The 19,979-nt window shown below is 48.3% G+C and overlaps 1 long non-coding RNA gene across 1 annotated transcript in view; it reads left to right on the top strand.

The window, feature by feature from the left end:
- Window positions 1-6,078: 6,078 nt before the first annotated feature.
- The window catches only part of LOC105811318, a 34,071-nt gene continuing 20,170 nt past the window's right edge, over window positions 6,079-19,979 (top strand). The window contains exon 1 of the long non-coding RNA XR_001137543.1: window positions 6,079-6,202. This is a non-coding gene — a long non-coding RNA (uncharacterized LOC105811318). The remainder of the gene's footprint in view (window positions 6,203-19,979) is intronic.

Raw genomic sequence — 19,979 nt, 5'->3', positions numbered from 1 at the left:
TGGAGATGAATGACTGTGTGTTAGGATTACCCAAGGCTGGCTTTCCTGCTTGCTTTCACAGCAGTCCTGGGGGCTCAGGGACATACCGACCGTCTCTTGGTGATGAGATATAAACACTCCCGAGAATAACCAGTGATCCTGCTTATTCTGAGTCTTTAATCATTCTAGTCCCTTCACCCTGTGAAATCGGGAGGACATGTAGTTGAGTGACAGCTGTGTACCAGGGTCTGAGGATTATTCAGCATGGACTTACTCTCTGCTTCATACTCAGAGTGGGCTCACAAGTAACTGGGTTGATTTCTTTTTCCTTTTTTTGTATTAAAAAACAACAACACAAAGCCCTTTCTTGAATAAGTAACTCATTCACAAGACACAGAATCCGAAAGGGAAAGTTTTTCAATGAAGCCTGCTACTCATCTGCGTTTCCAGACTCTGGTTTCTCCTCCCTGCTGACACAGTTGTTGCTGGTTGTTGAACCTTCTTCCTGAGACAGTCTGTGCATTTTTTAAAAGATGAGGCATGTCCATGAGTACATCTGCGAACAGGTGTAGAGCACCTGCTGTGTCCACTGCTAGGGGAAGTACGACGGGAGTACGCAGGACCTGGAGATTGGGGTCCCTGCAGTTTTCAGCTGCATTAAGACCTCAGCTTTACAGCGCATGGGGTCTCGGCCTCAAAGGAAGCCCTGGTCTTGGTGTTTGCTGCGGCTTTGGCTGGGAGCACCTGCCTCCCTTCTGCCTTCTGTTGAAGCAACCTGGGGTCAAATCCCAGCTCACCTGCATGCCAGGATGCTGGATGGTCAGGATGTGGCCTACTTATTTCTCATTAGTGCTCCCAGCCTGTCCCCAGGTTGTATGAATAGCAGTAGCCATCATTTTTCTTTCTTTTTCTTGGGCAGAGGAGGTGGTAGTTCAAATTAAATTTCGGTTTTATCCTTTGTAGTTTTCTACACAATAAATCATAACATTTATAGCTAAGGTGACATGGGTTTTGTGAGGAAGGCTTTTATTTTTCGCTCGCATGGATGGTTGATATTCAGTTATGTAGGCTGGTTCTTCCCCTCCTGTTCTGTGGCTCTGGACATCTTTCATTCTAATATGATTTCAAATTAGCAGAAAACAATTGCACGGATGATGCTAAGAACTGCTGTACACCCAGGTTCATCAGTTGGTAACTCATTCTGCATATTCCCCTGCTAGTTTTTCTGACTCATTCGAGAGTAAGTTGCAGACATGTCCTTTTATCCCTAAGTATTCAGTGTGTGTTTCCTAAGAACAAGGATGTTCTCTTGTGTAACAACTGTGCAATAATCAAACTCAGGAAATTTAGCATTGCTACCATTGTATTATCTAATCCACAGGCCGCACGCAATTTTGTCCGTTGTTCCAATAATTTCTTTCGGACTATTTTTTCCCAATTCCAGATCATCATTACATTCAGTGGTCATGTCTCTTTAGCCTCCTTTAACATGCAAGGATTGGTTCCTCAGCCGTCCTTGACCTTGACATTTCTGGAGGCCAGGCAAGTTGTTTTGTAGAAACGTCCCTCGGGTTGGATTGAGGCTTTTATTTCTGAAAGCTCATGCTGTACCACTTGCTTTAATCCTGTATGTAACCTTTAGTGGTCTCATACAGCTGGTGGTCATATCCACATTTGCAGATGAGGAAACTGAGGCATAGGGAGTGGAAGTGACTTGTCCACAGACACATTCTCACGAAGTGACAGAGCTAGAATCCAAATCTAGGACCGTCTGTCTTGAAACCTAATTTGCCTACCAGGCAATGGGAATAATGACAGCAATTAGAGCCTGAGAATAATGACATGTTTATCGTGCACTTACTTTGAGCCAGAGGTTGTGCTAAGCGTTCCATATACACTACAGGGCAGCCCTGACACCAATCCAGGAGAAGCTGCTCTTTCTATCCCTGATTTACACATGAGGACCAGAGAGGTTAGATTGACTACCCACGATGACACGGCTCCTAGCTGGTGGGGACTAGCTCTGACCCAAGCAGCCTGTGTCCTGAGCCTCTACGTGTTGCTTCGTGCTCAGGCCTGCTGGATTTCATAGAATCTGGACAAACATGGGAGCCAGGCTTTGCTGACCCCCTGGGAGAGGCACAGCAGTATCTGTTTGTGTCCTTTTCTGGGGCCTTCTCCATCCCAAAGCTGAGGCCTGTACTCAGGGGCTGCCTGGGGGAAGCAGGTCTTCCCTCTGCACCCACAGCTCCTGTAGGTGCAGTGGTCCACTCCGTGATCTATTCATCGTGGGCGGATGGTGTTTTGGTGATTTCCAGGTCAGGAATCTGCGTGCTGTTGCTCAGTCACGGCTGGCTCACTCTCTCCTGCCAAGTAGCTAAGGGCCCCTGCCTGTGGAGTGGCTGGTTCTGGCTGCCATCTGCCCACCTGTTTGGTGCCACTACCTGGGCAACATCTGGGTGGCACTCAAGGCCGGCTGTCCTGGATGATAAGGCTGCCTGGCTGGCAGTGGAACTGGTGACCATTCAATGCAGGGTGTTATACCCAGTACCTCTCCACCTTTCTAACAGAGACCTGCCTCACACGTGGGGCTGCCTCTCCTCGTTCAGGTTACCCAGCTGCTGTGCTTCCCACCTTCTGGCTGGAGAAAGATCATATGGCCCTGCCTCTTGGCTTGTAGCGAGGAGTAGATGATCTGAGACTATGACTTGCTTGGAATTCTGCCAGCAGAGAAAAAGGCAGATCCCAGGGCAGAACGTCTGAGAGGCCCTGCCCCACTTCTCCCTCTTACCTCCTGGGGGGTCTCGGGGGGCCTGGGTCTGCCTGTCCTGGGCACTCAGGCTCCTCAGACATCAGAACACAGTTGTGGGCCTCAACAGTGATCTTCCTCACTCCTGAGCAACATCAGGAATGTATTGTCAGCATCTTTAGAAAGCCCAGGTCTTGCTTGACCAGGTGCAGGGTACTTCTGTCAATCACAGAGCAGGTGAATGTCCTTCCTCGGGGACAGTGTGTCATGAGAGGAGATGGCAGGAGGGTAGGAGGGTAGTCACCTGACTCTTCAGGCCCTGGCACCTGCTACACGTCTGACCTCCTGCTCCACCTGCTCCTCCTCTTCTTCGAGGGTTGCCAGATTTCTGAGCAGGTTCCCTCACAGTGGCCAAGTGAGTCCTGTCACCCTGTGCTGGGCCAGTCTCCTTTTCCCTGGCTCGTCTCTGTGGGTGGGAAGTGACCCTACTGCCGGGCAGGTTTGGTGTTTTGAGGCTGTGCTGTCTGTCATCTTCCCACTCTGCAACGGGCTCCGAGCACCCTGGCCGGCCCAGGACTCCTGACAGCTCCTGAGAGAAGCTTAGAAATTTTAGTTCCTTAATTTCCATGGAACATTGTTCTGTGTATATGGTTTAAAACATTAATTAAAAATATGAATCAGTTTGGCTGCCTGGGCAAGAGGTTCTCTTTTCTGCAGAAGCCCAAGTTCTATGTTATTTCTGCCTCTCCACCCCGCTCCCTCGCAGAGGGAGCCGGCTTTCAAACCAGCGGGCTGGCCGAGCGTTTGCTGTTTGGGGTCAGGCAGCCTCCTTAGCTTTTCTGAGCTTTAGTTTCCACATCTGTAAGATGGGGAAGCTGGTTATATGTGTCTCCTGGCCTCCTGGGGCCAATGCATGTGTTAGACGGGGAGAGGACAGTCCTCAGTGAAGTGTCATCTATATGGTGTGCTCTTAAACGGCACTGTTGTTACGATTAATGACATTTCCCTGGCACCCTATAGTTTATAGAGCATCTCTTTGGTACACTCCCTCATGTAATCCTGGCAGCACACCTGAGGGGTGTGTTGTGTTCTAACCCACTCCTTCTCACAGGTGGATACACTGAGGAGTGGGGGGTCACAGCCAGGCTGGAGCTGAGGTTCTATGACTCAAGCCCCAGGCTGCAGCACGATCTCACTGCCTCCATTTGTTCCCTTGGCCCTGTGTGCTGAGCCCTCACACTAAGTCACTGTGGTGGGATAGGAATAGGGGAGAGCTTTTATTTCCTTTCAGAAGGAAACTAAGAAGCGAAGTCTCCAGTGTTTGCCTAAATGGTATTAATAATGGCTGACATTTCTAAATGCTTATAATGTCCTGGGCCAAGTGCTAAGCTCTGCAAAGGTTCTTACCTAACACTAAGAACAAACCTCTAAGATGAGAAACTGAGGCTCAGAGAGTTTATGTAACTTGCTCAGGCTCCTAAAAGGACTTTTTAAGTAGCAGAACTGGGATGCCAACCCAGGCAGTCTGAGAAAAGCCCACCAGCAGCTATGAGGCTGTGCTGCTGCCCCTTTTGGGTAATCAAGCGATCGCATTTTGACAATAAGGCAAAGATGCTTTCCCGGTCAAAAGGCCTGAGGAGCGTGGGAGGCTGCTCGCTGGGGAGTGCAGAGGTGCTGAGGGTGGCATCTTTCTGAGTGCATTGCTAGTCAAGGGGACTTTTCTGAGTGAGGGGGAATTCACCCTGTGCTGCTGGGAACTGGACTCTGAGCGCTGGATGGATTAATTAAAGCAACACTTAATGGGAGGAGGCAGGGACTCTCCTGGGCTTGCAGAACCGTTAGACGTCTGTTTGTGATACCAGCACATCCAAGGACTGTGACAACCAGAGTGCCTTGGAGAAGCTCATTACGGCCAAGTTGTTCCTGCAGGAGATGGGGAATTCATCCTTCCCTGGGGAATGCAGGCTACCTGCCCTCTGCTCTTGGCTGTGGGGCAAGGGTATTTCTCCAGCTGTTCTTAGAGTCAAGGGCAAATTCCCCTTCAGAACTTTTAAGAGGTATTTATACTGAGTCTGTACTGACCGAGCTTCATCTCATTCATGATTTGGCTGCCGATATGCTGAGTATTTTGGGGGGTGAGGGGCCGGAAGGAGGTCTGGAAAGAGAAAGGAGGGCACCCCATTGTAAAGGCAGTGATGTGGCTTTCTGTGGGTGCCAAAGCAGAGCGTCCCTGTCCCTTGAAGGAGGGCAGAAGGTCAGCGTCTGAGCCCACCATGCTAAGCCTCAGACCCTGTTTGGGGTAGCTGGGCAGCTTCTACCCAGAGCAGCTAAGACCAGGGGTGACCCTAGCTTCATTTCCTCCACCGTTCCTCCTTCTAGCCACCTAATGTAACTGATTTTCAATGATCTGTTAGGATAAGAATCTCTGGTGAGGATGCATTTTTTGTTCCTTGGGTAATGCATGATGCTTACCAATCATGTTACTGGGTGATAGTGTTGAGCTCAGATAAAACTCACAACAAAGTTCATCCGATGCAGCTTCCGTGACTCATGTGATCTCCACTGTCTGTGAAACAGGTTGGACATACAGGGACAGGCCATTCTCAGAATGAAGTTGCTGGATATGTTTCTTATTCATCTCTACCTAGAATTCTTGGAATCAGATGAATCCAAATGCTCTAGTAGGAAAGGGAAATATGGTTGATGGATGAGGACTTGGGAGTCAGGAAGACCCAACCGTCAGCTCTGGCCACTCTCAGGATTAAACGGCTTAATGTATATAAAATGCCTAACACAGTGCTTGGTGCATAATAGTTTCTCAGTAGATGTCTACTCTGCCAGTGCTTTTCATTCAGCATTTGGTGAATATGCAGTTCTTTTTTTTTTTTTTTTGAGACAGAGTCTCACTCTGTTCCCGGGCTAGAGTGCCGTGGCATCAGCCTAGCTCACAGCAACCTCAAACTCCAGGGCTCAAGCAATCCTCCTGCCTCAGCCTCCTGAGTAGCTGGAACTACAGGCACACGCCACCATGCCTGGATAATTTTATATATATATATATATATATATATATATGTATATATATATATTTAGTTGTCCAGATCATTTCTTTCTATTTTTTAGTAGAGACGGGGTCTCGCTCTTGCTCAGGCTGGTCTCGAACTCCTGACCTTGAGCGATCCACCCGCCTCGGCCTCCCAGAGTGCTAGGATTACAGACGTGAGCCACTGCGCCTGGCCAAATATGCAGTTCTTATGGTTTAAATGAATGAAACATCTCTTTAACAAATTCATTCAAGGTAAGCACTGATACTAATAATTCTCTATCCTTCTCTTATGTATTTCTAGAATCCTGTTACACCTGGGATTTAGGCGCTTTTAATCTGAAAAAAATACATATTCCTTGAGCACTCCAGAAGGATTTAAGAACCACCCTTCCCTGAACTAAAGCTGGATGTTGTGGGATTGCAGAATTAAGGTAAGGGATTTTCTCCTCCTGAGCCTTGTGGGACCAAACACATCTTTTGGAATTGATGGTCTCTTGCAACACAACTTGGGTTGTGGTTCTTGACTTCTCGGCATGTCTTCCTGTGCTGCTCCAAAGTGCTTGGGAAGCTGACTTCCCATGACCTCATCCTGACCTGGTTACCTGGTTCTCAGAGTTTGGTCCACTTGGTCATTGTGCCTAGAATGCTCTCCCTCTGTCCCTGGCAAAGGAGGAGCCCACAGTCTCTTAGGTGAAAACCCCATACACCACTCCTAGCAGAAGGCATAGGATGCTGCAGTTGTCTCCCTGAGATCTGTGGAGACTCGGGTGGGGAGAGGAGGAGAAGGAGAAGTAGGGGCTATGCAATCAGGTTATGCCTTTTGCAGCATCCAGAACATGAGCACTTCCTCCCTTCCCGGCTCAATCTGCACCTTTGCTTCCACCTCCTTGAATTGCATGCTCCAACCACAGCAAGCCTAAGTTTGCATGGGGTAAAGGGTGAGATATTAGGACCCAAGGCTTTAGGCAGACCTGGGATTTTCTGTTTTTGCTATTTGTCTCACCTTGGGCAAATCACCGAGCACCTCTAAGCCTCAGTTTCCTCATTTGTAAAATAGGGATTGTATTAGTGCCTACCTCATGAGGATGTTGTGTGTACTGAATGAACTAGTGGAGAAAAAGAGCTTAGCAATGCTGCGTGGCATGGAAGAGGAAATGCTCCAAAACGGAAAAGGTTTGTTTTGTTTCGTTTTGTTTTAATTCATTAGTTATGCCATTTAGAGTTCCTTCCATGTACTGGGCTATTTCAAAGTCTTTGGTTTGCTGTGCTCTCTGCCTTTTGCCCACCACCAATCAGCCTGGGAAAGGGCTGCGAGTCTGTGAGTCACCGCCTTGGTCATGCCCAGCCCCTCACGATTGCTCCCTCCTGCAGCGGGCAGTTGAAGACACAGCTCCATTGCACCATGGCTGCTGCATCGGGTTGAAATCTCTTTCATCCCCTCTCTGGCCCATCCATCGCTGGTGAGCTTATCTAGAGCTAGGACTGCCTTACATATCCCAAGACCCAGTGCAGAGCCTGCCCAGGGCTGAGCCTTGTATCGTAGATGTTGGAAGAACAAATGAGTGAATAATTCAAAGGGAGCGAACAAGGAGAGGGAAAAAGAGAGAAATAACTGAAAGAAGAAAGTTTTAAAGGTTCAGAGGAAAGAATGAGGTCAGTTGCGATTTTTTTTTTAAACAAGATGTTGGAAAGAATAAATAACACCATGAAAAGAAAACTGACATGATTCTTACCATGAATTTGAAAACTATGCAAGGGTGGGAAGGTGGATGAGAAAGTGTGGACTGGTGAGAACAGTTAGGGAAGTTGGAACTGAGGGGGCAGCAGAGAATGGTGCTCATGTTGTGCTACTTAGGTCATCTTTTCTTTTGCACCTTAAATTTTCCAAAGCGCATTTGCATTTCTAATCTGCTGTGGTGTTCAGCAGTCCTGTGGCACGCAGAGATGGAGAGCACAAGGCCTTGCCCTTCTGTCAAGGTCGGGGAACTGGCACGTGCATGGGATATTCCATACCCACCAGGCATAGGTGATGACTGGGGAGGGGCTCTTCTCCAGGCAGGGAGGCTTCCTGGAGAGGGTGCTGCCTCTTGTGCCTCTTGAAAGATGCATGTGAATCAGGCCTTCTAGGAGCTGAGCTGCTGATTAGCAATTAAGAAGCCTTTCCACCTTTTGGAGTTCGGCACCCTTGTGCACTCACATTTCCCAGTAATTTTCATTTCACTGTCAAATTTCTCATTTATAGACAGGCCTTCCTGTGGGAGTGCTGCCTGCCTCTTTTTGGTCCTCAAGGATTCAACCAGGCGTTGAGTTATGTTTTGGGAGCCCGTGATCTTGTTCCAGGCAGCCGGCTTTGGAGCAGCAGTGCATGTACAAATGCAACAGGCTTTTCTGTAGATCCCCACGCCCTGTCGCACCTGAAGGGCTGGAGCGAGCTGTTCCCATGTGGGGAAAAGGGCGGATGAGACCCCAGTCACTGGGGCGGAGAATCTGAAAGCCGGAAGCACCACCCCTCGAAGCTATGACTGTGACAGTGAGCAGTGATGCCTGCCTTCTGTGGACAAGGAGAGGCTCGGCAGGTCTTCCTGGGGGTGACAGGAGAGAATTTCTCTAGAATTCAGCTGTTGGGAGCAGGAGGACAGAGCCAGGGCACTGCTGGGATTCCAAAGCCCACAGTCCTGAGCATGTTTCAGGGCAGGGCTGCTCTGTGATGGGGCCCTGAGAAAAGCCGAAGCATTTGTGCTTGTGCATGAGGTTCTCCTTGTCCCAAAGGCACTTCTCTCACCCTGGGAGCCTGCCTGCCTGCAACTGCTTGGAAATCAGCTTGACTGGGCCGCACATCAATGGGATGGTGTCCACATCTTTCCCATCCGTGAGCCTGCACTGTTTGCACTGTCCCTACCCTGGGACAGAGTCAGACACTGGGACTCTACCTCGAGCTCCACTTCCTACTGCCTGTGTGACCTTGGGCAAGTCCTTTACAACTGTCCAAATTTCTCTCTCTCTCTTTTTAAAAATAACTTACTTTTGTTTTTAATTTTATTTATTTATTTATTTTTAGCCATAGGAGAATCTCATTTATGTTGCCAAGGCTGACCTTGAACTCTGGGTTCAAGCGACCTTCCTGCCTCAGCCTCCCAAGTAGCTGGAATCACAGGCATGTACCACCATGCCCAGCTAAACTTCTCTTTTCTCAGCTGCAAAATGGACCAGGACCCACTTGGGGTGGATGCGAGGATCATAGAACCTCTCCTGAGGATGGTCAATGAGTGGGAGCTCTTGCTATTTGCTGCTTCTTCCAGCTCCTCACCTGTCCAACTCCTGGCCTTCTCAGTATTGTTCTCTCTCGCCCCTGGCCCCTCCTTGGACATGCAGACAGGGTGGGCTCCTTCCCTTTTGACCCTCACCTTGCTCTTTTAGACTCCTCTGCTGGCCTCGCCTCCCCAGGGAGCATCTCTGGGCTCCCTGCCTGATCCTCCCATGCAGGCCTGCTGGGGCCTTTGGTGAGAAGGCACCAGACACCTTCTGCTTTCCCTTCTGTGGACACGAGCCAGCTCTGGTCTTTATCCACAAAGTACAGGTATCAAGGTTGCTTCCTGTATTCAGCGTCCACAGTATTTAAAAGAACTCCTGGCCCAATTGGGACTCTCCACTTGAAACATCTTTTCATAACACCTCTGTATTGGCCCATTTCTCTATTACTGTTTCTTGTGGTTTCATGTTGAGGTTTTTGGTGCATTGCATTTGACCTGGAGTTTATTTTTAGTAGTAAAGACAGAGTTCAATTAATGTCAAAACATGAGGGCAATTGCAGAGGAGGGATTCGTAAGTGTAGGGGAAAATGTGCCAAATTTTCTTCTGATCACATCTCTCACTGAGCATACACAGTCACACCCACAGACGTGGAGCTTCCTCCATCGTGCCTACGATGGACTGGGCCGAGGTGGGGAGCCATGGCTGGGCCAACCCCTGAAAATGAAAGCGTTTCTGGGTCTCTTTCAGTTCAGCTAATGCAGCAGCTGGCCGCACAGATGAACCACCACCGCAGTCATCACTACGGATGATAATTACTATGATTATCATTAGAGTAAAGGCCAGGCTTTGGGATATCCTGTTCTCACCCTCTCCCCAGCGGGCAGCATTCTCTTTCTGCCCTGGATTGTAAATGTGTTGAGGGGAGGGTCTGGGTCTTGTTCTCTGTCTAATGCCTGCTCTTGGCATCGTAACAAGCACGTAGGACCTGCTTGGGGAATGTTTTCTTAGGTTGACTGAATGTCAGGACACTGAGTTTAGGCTGCAAAGTCACAGTGACGTAGAAAGTGCTCTTCCTTCGAGGGCCCCCAGTCTGCCTTGAGAAACAAAGTGAGCACTGTCATCCGCACAGGACTTTACGGTTCAGAAAGCTCTTTCTCATCCTTTCTTTTATTGTGCGTGTATTTACTGAGAACCTGCGGTGCGCCACTGTGCAGGGCGCCTGGCATAAAGGAGAGAGAAGCCCCTGCTTCCGCTCTGAAGCAAATCCCAGGGAGCGAGGCCAGCGCCTTGGATTCGCAGACTTTATAGATGAAGGAACTGGGGACTTGGAGCAATTGTGTGGCTTGAGACTCCCTGCTAGTTGGTGGTGGCTCTCAAATTGGAACACTGATCTTCCGAATCCAGGCCCTTGACCTGTCCCACCCCCACCTGCTCTGCGGGCCCGTCTTCTGCATTGTCTAGGTGCTCCTCACCTCCTATATGTCTGTCTCTCCCTCTCTTCCTCTCGCCTCTCCTCTCTTTTCCTCTGCCTCCTTTTTCCCCTCTCTCAGCCTTGTTTCTTCTGAAGATGAGGATCTTCATCTCTACAGTGCCTTTTGTGGGAAGGGATCTGATGATATGGGGCTGTGTTTAGATCTTTCTGGGGGAGGGGGTGCTGTGGTCTGCTCAGCTTTCCTGGGAACAGAGGCTTGGGTCTCACTGAATGCACCTCCCCGACACCTCCTGTGGTGACTGACATGATGTAGCCACTGCCTCCCGCCCTCACATCCTCGTCCACTTTCCTGCTGTGAGCCAGGTGTTATGACAGGCCATGACGAGCCACCCACGTAGACAAACAATGTCTGTCTTTCTTTAAAGGCTTTAAAATATACTGAATGTATCAGTTGGGAGTCTCCAGAGACACAACCAATACAAGATGAAGATAGATCTATAGGTATGTCTATATCTGAGAGATTTATTGATTATAAGGTCTTGGCTCACACAACTGCAGAGCCTGAGAAGTCCCACGAGCTGCTGCCTGCAAGCTGGAGACCTAGGAAAGCTGATGGTGTAGCTAAAGGCCAGAGAACTGCAGAGGTGATGATATAGATTCTGGTCTGGGTCGGAAGGACTGAGAACCAGGAATGCTAAGTTCCATGTCCCAGCTCAAGCAATCAACCAGTGGTGGAATTCAACCTTCCTCTACCTTTTTGTTCTATTCAGGCCTTTGAGGGGTTGGACGGTGCCCACTTTGGAGAGGACTGTCTGCTTCACTTACTGAGTCTGCACATTCCCGTGATAACCTCGCCTGGAAACACCCTCACAGACACACTCAGAAATGCTGTTTAACTAGCTGTCTGGGCATCCTGTGGCCCAGTCAAGTTGACACACAAACTAACCATCACACTGGGGGAGACACTGCATCCAAATACCTGTATTTGCTGGTCAACGTATATCTCAGGCACCAGGGCAGCTTGATTACCTTGGCGCCAAAGCTACCCCTGAGTGCTGAGCTCCAGCTGACCACTTAGACCCTTCACAGCCCTGTCTCTAAAACAAGGACCCCGAATCAAGTGACCAGAAGAGCCACTCTGTCCTACTCAGCCTGTATCCTTTGAGTGTTTGCCTAAGCTGAGTCCAATTGATTTTTGTCATTCTCTATCTCTTCCTTGCTCAGATGTCAGTTGGGTATCTATGGAACATCCCTGTGCTCACAGCATCAGGCTCCTGGGACTAGAGATAGCACCTGAGTCCTGGTCTTGCTCTTTGTAACCTATCGGGCTGCCTCTGTTTTAAGATACGCTGTCCACATTCCAGGAATTTATCCATTCCTTTGTTCCTTTCTTCAAAAGTGCATTGTGTCAATCAATCAGTCAGTTCTCCTCCTGCAGTATGCTAAGCGCTGGGAATTCTAATAGGTACTGATAAGGTGCTATCCTTGCAGTAGTAGCACTGGTGGTGGTGGTCATGTGGCACTAGTAGTAATCATGCCGGTGATGAAGATACACCAATAATAATACTACCAATAATAATAGTGAAAATAATGATAGTTCGAATGTATTATTCATGGTGTTCCAGGCACTTTACATTTGTTATCCCTTTAACTCTTCACAGCCTATGAGGAAATGGGGGTCGTTGAGTAATATATTCAAGTTGGCAAATGAAGGAGTCTTCCCATGGAGTGTATATGAGACACATACTGGTGCTCTGGGCTTTTGCATAATTTAATTTTATTTTAAACTTAAGGGTAACATTTAGAAGCTTTCACGAATGAGAGGACCATCTGCTAATTTGATGTACGTGCTACACATCTGGGTACCTCCCTCCAGTGTACTGTCATTCCCTCCTCTTCCCTGCAGAGAACTCCAAGCTTGGGCTCCAGTTCCTATCCGGGGATCACCCTTTCCCTTTCTGCTCTTCTTGGGATCCAGGTTTATCTGAGGAGCTGGCAAAAGCCTGTGACCCAGAGGGCTTTATTCTTGGTTTGTGATGAGGTAGCAGACAGCTGAGCCCCACAGGGCACCCAGGGCCCTCGTTGCCTCCATCCCTTCTGGTGCTTTCAGAACCCTGCGCTGCAGGAATTCACATTCTTCTGCTCTGAACTGTTTTCTTCCGGTTTTGCCCCCTCCCAGAGCTGGCTGCAGTGGAGGCATACCTACTGCTGGATGCAGGGCATCCGGCGTCCTGTGGAGTTTTTTCTTCCTCCCAAGATGAAATCTTAAAACTAGAGGATTGGCCTGTTCAGGCATTGTGACGACCTCAGGGACTCATTTGGTTATTTTTCTGCTGTTGCAGAGCAGAGACACCCTGGGTTCCAGCCCATAGGAAATCAGATGGGAACCTTAAAAAATGTTGGGTTAAGAGAAAGTTTTCGAACAATAGAATTAAGGGAGGGGGGAGACAATCTAAGTGCCATCTTCCCTGAGCTTGGATCCTTCCTGAAGTATCAGCTCACTGCCCCTGCTCTAGTGGGAAGAAATGGGAAAGTGACTGGCCACGGGGGAGAAGGGATAGCACCGCCCCTGGGGCCAGGAAGGAGACTTGAGCCCAGAAGGAGACCTGAGCCCGGTCTCCGCTCTGCCATTTGCCAGCCCTGTGGCTGGGAGGAAGGCTCTGGGCCCTTCTGCGCCTTGGTTTCCTTCTCTGCAGAGCGGGCTGTTCTGAGGAGCAGCGGACGTTGTCTGTGACCCCTCCAAGACACCAGTGATGCTCTACCAATTGGCACTGAGCTGGAGCATTCACTGGCCATTTGCTGCAGATCTTTGGACCTGATTTCCCTCAGCTAATTGGAAGCAGGGGGCTGGATGGTCGCCACAGTCCCTCCCAGCTTAAGCATGTCACACTGATGCCAAGTCACTTTCAGGCCGATAAAATTGTCTGGAATTTAAAGGAAGTGGTAGAAAGTAGTCATCTCAGAGTAGCAGAAATTGAAGGAGATACTACAGGTGTCTTAATTTTTTACCTGTAATCCTCCCCACTCCCCCCCCACACCCCCGTGCACATCCTCCACACACTTTTTAAAAATGAACTTTGTTTTTAGAAGAGTCTAGATTTACAGAATTGTGAGTACGGTCCAAAATGTTTCCCCTGTTACATCGTGTGGCATGTTTGTTACAATTAATGAACCAATGCTGATACTTTATCATTTCCTGAAGTTCATAATTTTTTTTTAGCATTCCTTAGGTTTTACTTTATGTCCTACTTCTCTTCCAGGCTAACACTCAGGATCCCGCGTTGTGTTTAGTCATTATGTCTCCTTAGACTGCTGTAGGCTGTGGCAGTTTCTTAGACTCTGCTTGTTTGTGATGACCTTGTCAGTTTTCAGGAGTCCCGATTAGGTGTTCTGCAGACTGCCCCTCTGTTAGGATCCGTCTGATTTTTTCTCATCACTAGACTAGGGTTATGGGTGTGGGGGAGGAAGACCACAGAGATAAAGCACCATTTGTATCACTTTATGTCAGAGGTACATGCTGTCACTGAGGATGCTAACTTTGAGCACCTGTCAGTTTTCTCCTCTTTAAAGATACTCTGATTTTTTGTTTGTTTGTTTGTTTTACCCCCGGTTGCATGTTGCACTCATTAGAAGGAAGTCACTTTGCACAGCCCACACTTAACAGGGTGGAAGCTTTGCCCTTCCTTCTTGATGTGTAGAGTCTCTACGTGAACTATTTGGAATTTTTCTTCACCGGAAATTTGTCTCCTCCTGTTTATTTATATCAGTATGGACTCACAGATATTTACTTTATAATTTATCATTTATTGGGGTCATAGTCTAGTATGACTTAATTTTGTTGCTAAAGGTTTTCTAGCTTTGGCTATTGAGAGATCTTTTAGTTAGTTCTTGTGTTCCTTTGACATACTTCCTCATTGTGGGCGGGTTTTTTTCTTTCTTTCTTTTCTTTTCTTTCTTTGAGCACATCCACCCTTTCTGGCATGATAAAATGCTTTGGGCTTATCTTGCATATTTCCTGCCCCATTCCTAGGATCAGCCATTTCTCCAAGGAGCCCTGGTTGTTTTATTGGAGAATGGTGTTAGAAACCAAGATGTGGGTGCTAGATGAGCTCATTGCTACTGGGCTGTCATTTCCTCTGGACCTTCTCAACTGACAGAGCAATGAAATGTATGTGTGCATACTACCCTGTGTGCGTGCACACATGTGTAAATATTTCCATAGGTATCCTTCTTATCTATATTAAGCTAACTATGGATTCATACTGATGTTCCAATCCATTTCCGCATTCCACACACTTTTTAACAGACTTGGTTTTTTGGCTCACATCGGTTGGCAAGGAAAGGTAATGAATGGAGAGGCCAGAAAATCCACATGGGGCAGAGAGCCGTGAGCTGAGAACACTGGACTTTTTCCCTGTGGGCATGTGGCCTTGTTGGACGGAAGTCAAGATGAGTCAGTCACCTTTAGACAGAGACTCTGCACGTGTACTGCCCAGAATGTTTGCAGACTAGGACACCATGTTAGGCTCACAGGCCTTTGCACACGACCCTCCCCTGGGCTCCATGCACCCTTGCCAGCCTCTTGACCTTCCTGTCCTCCTGCTGCCAGCCTTCCTGCTGTCCTCCCCTGCCGTGCCACTCCCACTCCATGCAACCTCTCGCCATACCCACTGCTCCTAGAGCCTCTGGGCTGGCCCTGTCAGAAATGCCCCTGTCTTCCTGAGACCCACGGCACACAGAATGGGAATGAGGAAGTTGACATACAATGTAGAACAACCCACCTGGCTTCCTTCTCAGGCAGGGGTCTCAAACTCAATTGTCTACAGGGCCAAGCAGGCAACAGAAATCAGTGTCATGGGCCTATGGCAGGAGGGAGTGGGGGGATCTTGGAGCACCAGGCCTGATGAGGACCCAGGAGACCTGGTGTGATGTGCTGGCCTGGCTACAGGCCTGGGGTCCATGCCTGACCAGCTACATGTTAGGAAACGTTTTGACTGTCGTCCTCATGCATGACCAGTATAAAGGGAGCAGTGGCTAGTCTGTGGCTGCTGATTGTGGCCCTGAAGGACGACAGACCTGGTTGTTGAAAGGAAACTGGAAGCCGGGGAAGGCAGAGGGCTTGGGGTATGGCTCCCTCTTATTTGCCTCCTGTCCCTGACAGTGTCACCATGTACCAATATTTCTTCACCCTGGCAGCAAGCACTTTGGCCCAGTAGCAATAATTGCTTCTAATTTAAGGGTTGTTTTGTCCCACAGTCCTGGAACCAGCTTCACTGTGCTACTCTCAGTGATGACAGCCCCAGCCTGGGACTCCACAGGGCCCTCTGGGCTTCTCAATTCTGTTAATCCCACCGCACGTCCCATCCCTTAAGGGGTGTACCTGCTTTATGCAGCTACTACCTCTCTCATACCTCTGTGTCCCCCCTGTGCTTTTTCAGTTTTCAACACATGATTCATCCTTTATCTGAAATTCTACCTGTTAAAACAACCGGTATGTTTGCTCTTCTCCTGTTGAACCCTGATGGATACGCAATATGTATTTCTGTATTTCCTACCCTTGCCTCCTTTATTCAGTTGAGCTTGAAGTAGGTTTCCAAGCTGTTGCTCTGAGGCCCCGGGGAGCTGCTGCCCCCACTGCCTTTGTTGTCCCCGCCGCCCACCTGGAGCTCCATGCTGTCTGCCCACAGCCGTGACTGCTCCTGGGGGACCCACCAGTAGCCTGTTTCCATAGCCTGCTATGCATGGAGGTGATGCTTCGGGTTTTCCACGGTGAACAACGGTCCCCAGGGGGGGCAGGGCTCCTTGGTGTCTGCAGGGGTGTGTGACCATGTGGGATGGAAGCAGCCTTGTCAAAATAAACCAGGGGCAGTGCCGATGGGGGAAGTGAGGCTGGCTGAGGGGAAACCTGGGCTGGGTGCTTCTTGGGGGGTTTCCTCTGTGCCGGTGCTCTGCTGATCGACGGCCCCCAGAAGGCTGAGGCTGACACACTTCCTGTGACCCTTTGAGACTCGCCCACGGCCCCCCTGCCAGACCTGAGAATCTCTTGCTCCCTGCTCACCTTGAGGCACTCAGGGAGCGTGGAAGGTTTGCCTAAGGAGCAAATACAATCCTCCCTCCGTGACCTGCCCCTTTGTTCCTGTCTTAGTCTGCACAGGCAGCTGTAACAAAATACCATACACTGGGTGGCTTAGGAACAATAGAAATTTATTTCTCAGTTAGAAGGATTTTATTTAATTCCAGATGGTTATATTTTTACGTTTAAATGGAAAGTTGATATTAAAATGCAGTAAGCATTTTTACTTTTAATCTACCTAATCCTGTAAAATATTCTAGAGCGTATTAGACATAGATCTTGTCCAGGAGTTAACTATTTGGAAAAGGCAGTAGCCTTTTCTGATGGGAATGAAAAGACTTGAATTTTAATTCTTGCCTTGCTACTAAATCCTTATGTGACTTTGGACATCAGCTTTAATATCTCAGAGAACTAGGCGAGATAAAAATATTGAAATCTTTCATATGGAAAGTTGGTTTGGGACAGTGTTATTGCGTCTTTAAAATAAACATATAATGACTTGGAGGGAAAAAATAAAAAGAAATTTATTTCTTACAGTTCTGGAGGCTGGGAAGTCCAAGGTCATCATTGGGCAGACTCAGCGTCTGGTGAGGGCCACTTCCTGTTCATAGATGGCATCCTGGCACTGTGCCGTCACACGGAGGAAAGCGAGGGAGCGCTCGGTGGCCTCTTTGGTCAGGATATCAGTCCCATTCACAAGGACTCCACCCTCATGACCTGATCACGTCCTGAAGGCCCCAACTCCAAATCCCATCACCTTGAGGGCTAGGATTCCAACATACGAATCTGGGGGACACCCATTCAGACCACAGCCGCTCCCCACTGCAATGCTGCTCACCTGAGCTCACCTTCCTGACCAGGCTCGTCGACAATCCTTTTGTCCCTCTAATGCCAAAACTTCATGTTTCTGAGGGTGAAATTTGATTCATTGTAAATCACGACATTCCTCAGGAGTTCTCATTGATCGTGATCATTATGATAATCACCTGTACCTGAAGTTGCCCGTGGGTTACATTTTCCTCACATCACTGTACACTCTTTTCTTATTCAGTGGGGTGTGCAGATTTATTGGGGTGTGTATTAGTTTCCTAGAGCTGCTGTAACAAAGTTCCACCCACTAGGTTGCTCAAAACAAATTTATTCTCTCGTTGCGGAGGCTAGAAGTCTGAAATTGAGGTGGCGTTAGGACTGCGCTCCCTCTGAAGACTCTTGGAAGAGTTTTCTTTTCTCTCTCCTAGGTTGGTGGCTGCTGGCAATCCTTGGCATTCCTTGGCTTGAGGTTGCATCATTCCAGCCTCTTCCTCCATCCTCACATGTCCTTTTGTCCTGTATCCAAATTTCCCTCTTCTTATAATTCAGCCCTCTCTAATCCAGCATGACCTCATCTTAACTTGATTACATCTACAGAGACTTTATTTCCAAATAAGATCACATTGACAGGTAGGTATGGGGGTTTAGGACTTTAATATACCTTTCTGAGGGATGCAGTTTAACCCACAACAGAGTAAAGAAGAAAATGTTACAACTTCTATTTTTGTTTATTTCTATCTTATTTACCTTTGTTTTTTGATATTTTATGATACTAATATAGGCATTCATATGAATAAATTATAAGCAAGTACTTATACACATTTTGGGAGCTATGCTCAAACATGAATTATGAAGACATACTCACAACACACAATAATCAGGCCACTGGTCTGGTTTACAGAGGGGCCCTGTCTTAGTCTGCTTTCTGGGAGGCATAAACAACAGACTTTGTTTTCTAACGGTTTTGGAGGGAAGTCCAAGGTCGAGGTGCTGGCAGGTTCAGGTTCTGGTGCAGGCTCTGTCCTCGGCTTGCAGACGGCTGCCTTTTCCTGTGTCCTCTCGGGGTTGGGGGTGTGGTGGGGGATTGTGGAATTTCTTCTTATAAGAACATGTATCCTTTCAGATTAGGGTTTTACCCTTATGATCTCATTTAACGTTGCTAACCTCCATGAAGGCCCCATCTCCAATATAGTCACATGGGGATTAGGGCTTCAACATATAAATTGGGGTGGTGACACATTTTGGTCCACGGCAGGCCCCATCTTTAAAATTTTGTTCTACAGTAAGATACCCTTGCTTCTTTTGAATTACAGTGAAAAGTAGTGTGTAGAGTGGGTCTGTGCAGTCCAGCCAGCTTTGGTACAGTAGGGGATCCAGAGCCATGAATTCATTGTGTTTATGGGGTGGGGGAGAAAGAAGGGCCTTGGTTGAGGTGCCAGCACTTCTTCACCTTTCTCTGCTTTCATTTATCCCAGAGGTGTGATGAGCAAGCTCTGTTTTGTTCCTCACTGCCCGGAGTGCAGTTAGCATTAACCAAGGTCTTGTAAGCGTGAACCTAGGGGTGGGAGTCCTAAGCCCAGCTCTGATGGGTAGCCTGGTAGCCAGGCCTTGGGAAAAGTCTCAGTTTTCCCTTGCACAAAATGGAGCTAAAGTGCTACCTGCCTCATCAGGTGGCTGTGGAGACGACATGAGATTAGATACATGTACCCTTAGTACCATGGCCCTGCTAAGAAAGAGAGGCCCAGGCCAAGAGGTAGCCTATTCTCCAGTCACCTTAAAGTAGCCCTCCAAATGTCAAATACCTCTCTCACTCTCTAGCTGTGCAGCCCTGGCCAAATGGCCGAGTTACTTCCCCTCTCTGATTTTCCACTCATTGTTACCTAAAAGATAATAATGTCTTTCTGCAAGTTGTTGTGAAATCCACATAAAATGACAGGAAACTACTTGTACAGTACAGCACAAAGGTTGATACTTATTATTAATAAGTTTGATCGAGAGACCTCACTGGTACATTTGTATTGTTTTAGACTTTTAAGGGGCTATGATTAAAGGCTGGAGACTAGGCCAGGTGGGGCAAGTGTAAGCTCTTGAGTCATTCCTAAATAGCAAACTTTCCCAAGAGCATTCAACAGGTATGTTAGAGTCCTGTCGTCTTTCCCCTGGTTGTCTTTTGTACATGTGCCTGCTGTTGCCCACAACTTCTTCTGGATCCCTGACTTCATTAAACCTCAGGACATCCCTCTGTGTCCAGATGCATCCAGCGCTCCCAGTCCATCTGGCTCTCGCTGTACTCACTGCACCTGCCCAGGTGCTGACACAGCCACATCTGGCCTGCTTTGCCCAGCTTTTGATATTCCAGCAGGTTGCAGTGCTTGAGTGCTGGCAAGGGAAGTGGATGCTTGCACACACTGCTGCTGGGGGTGGGTGGTGATGAAGTGGACCAGCCTCTCCAAAGGGAGGGTTGGCAGGGCTTCTCCAAGTTTAGAAAGTGCGCACCCTTTGGCACAGCAATCTCACTTCCAGTAGTCTGTCCTCTCGAAATAGTGAGGGGACTTTCTAAAGCTATTCCTCCTACAGCATTGATAGTGTAGCAGAACCCTGAGCACAGCCTCACTGGTCAACAGCAATGCTCGGCAGTCAG

Source organism: Propithecus coquereli, unplaced genomic scaffold (genome assembly GCF_000956105.1).
Source record: "Propithecus coquereli isolate 6110/MARCELLA unplaced genomic scaffold, Pcoq_1.0 Scaffold234, whole genome shotgun sequence".
Taxonomy (NCBI): Eukaryota; Metazoa; Chordata; class Mammalia; order Primates; family Indriidae; genus Propithecus; species Propithecus coquereli.
The sequence above is the reverse complement of the archived record's forward strand: the minus strand, read 5'-3'. Positions and strand labels throughout refer to the sequence as shown.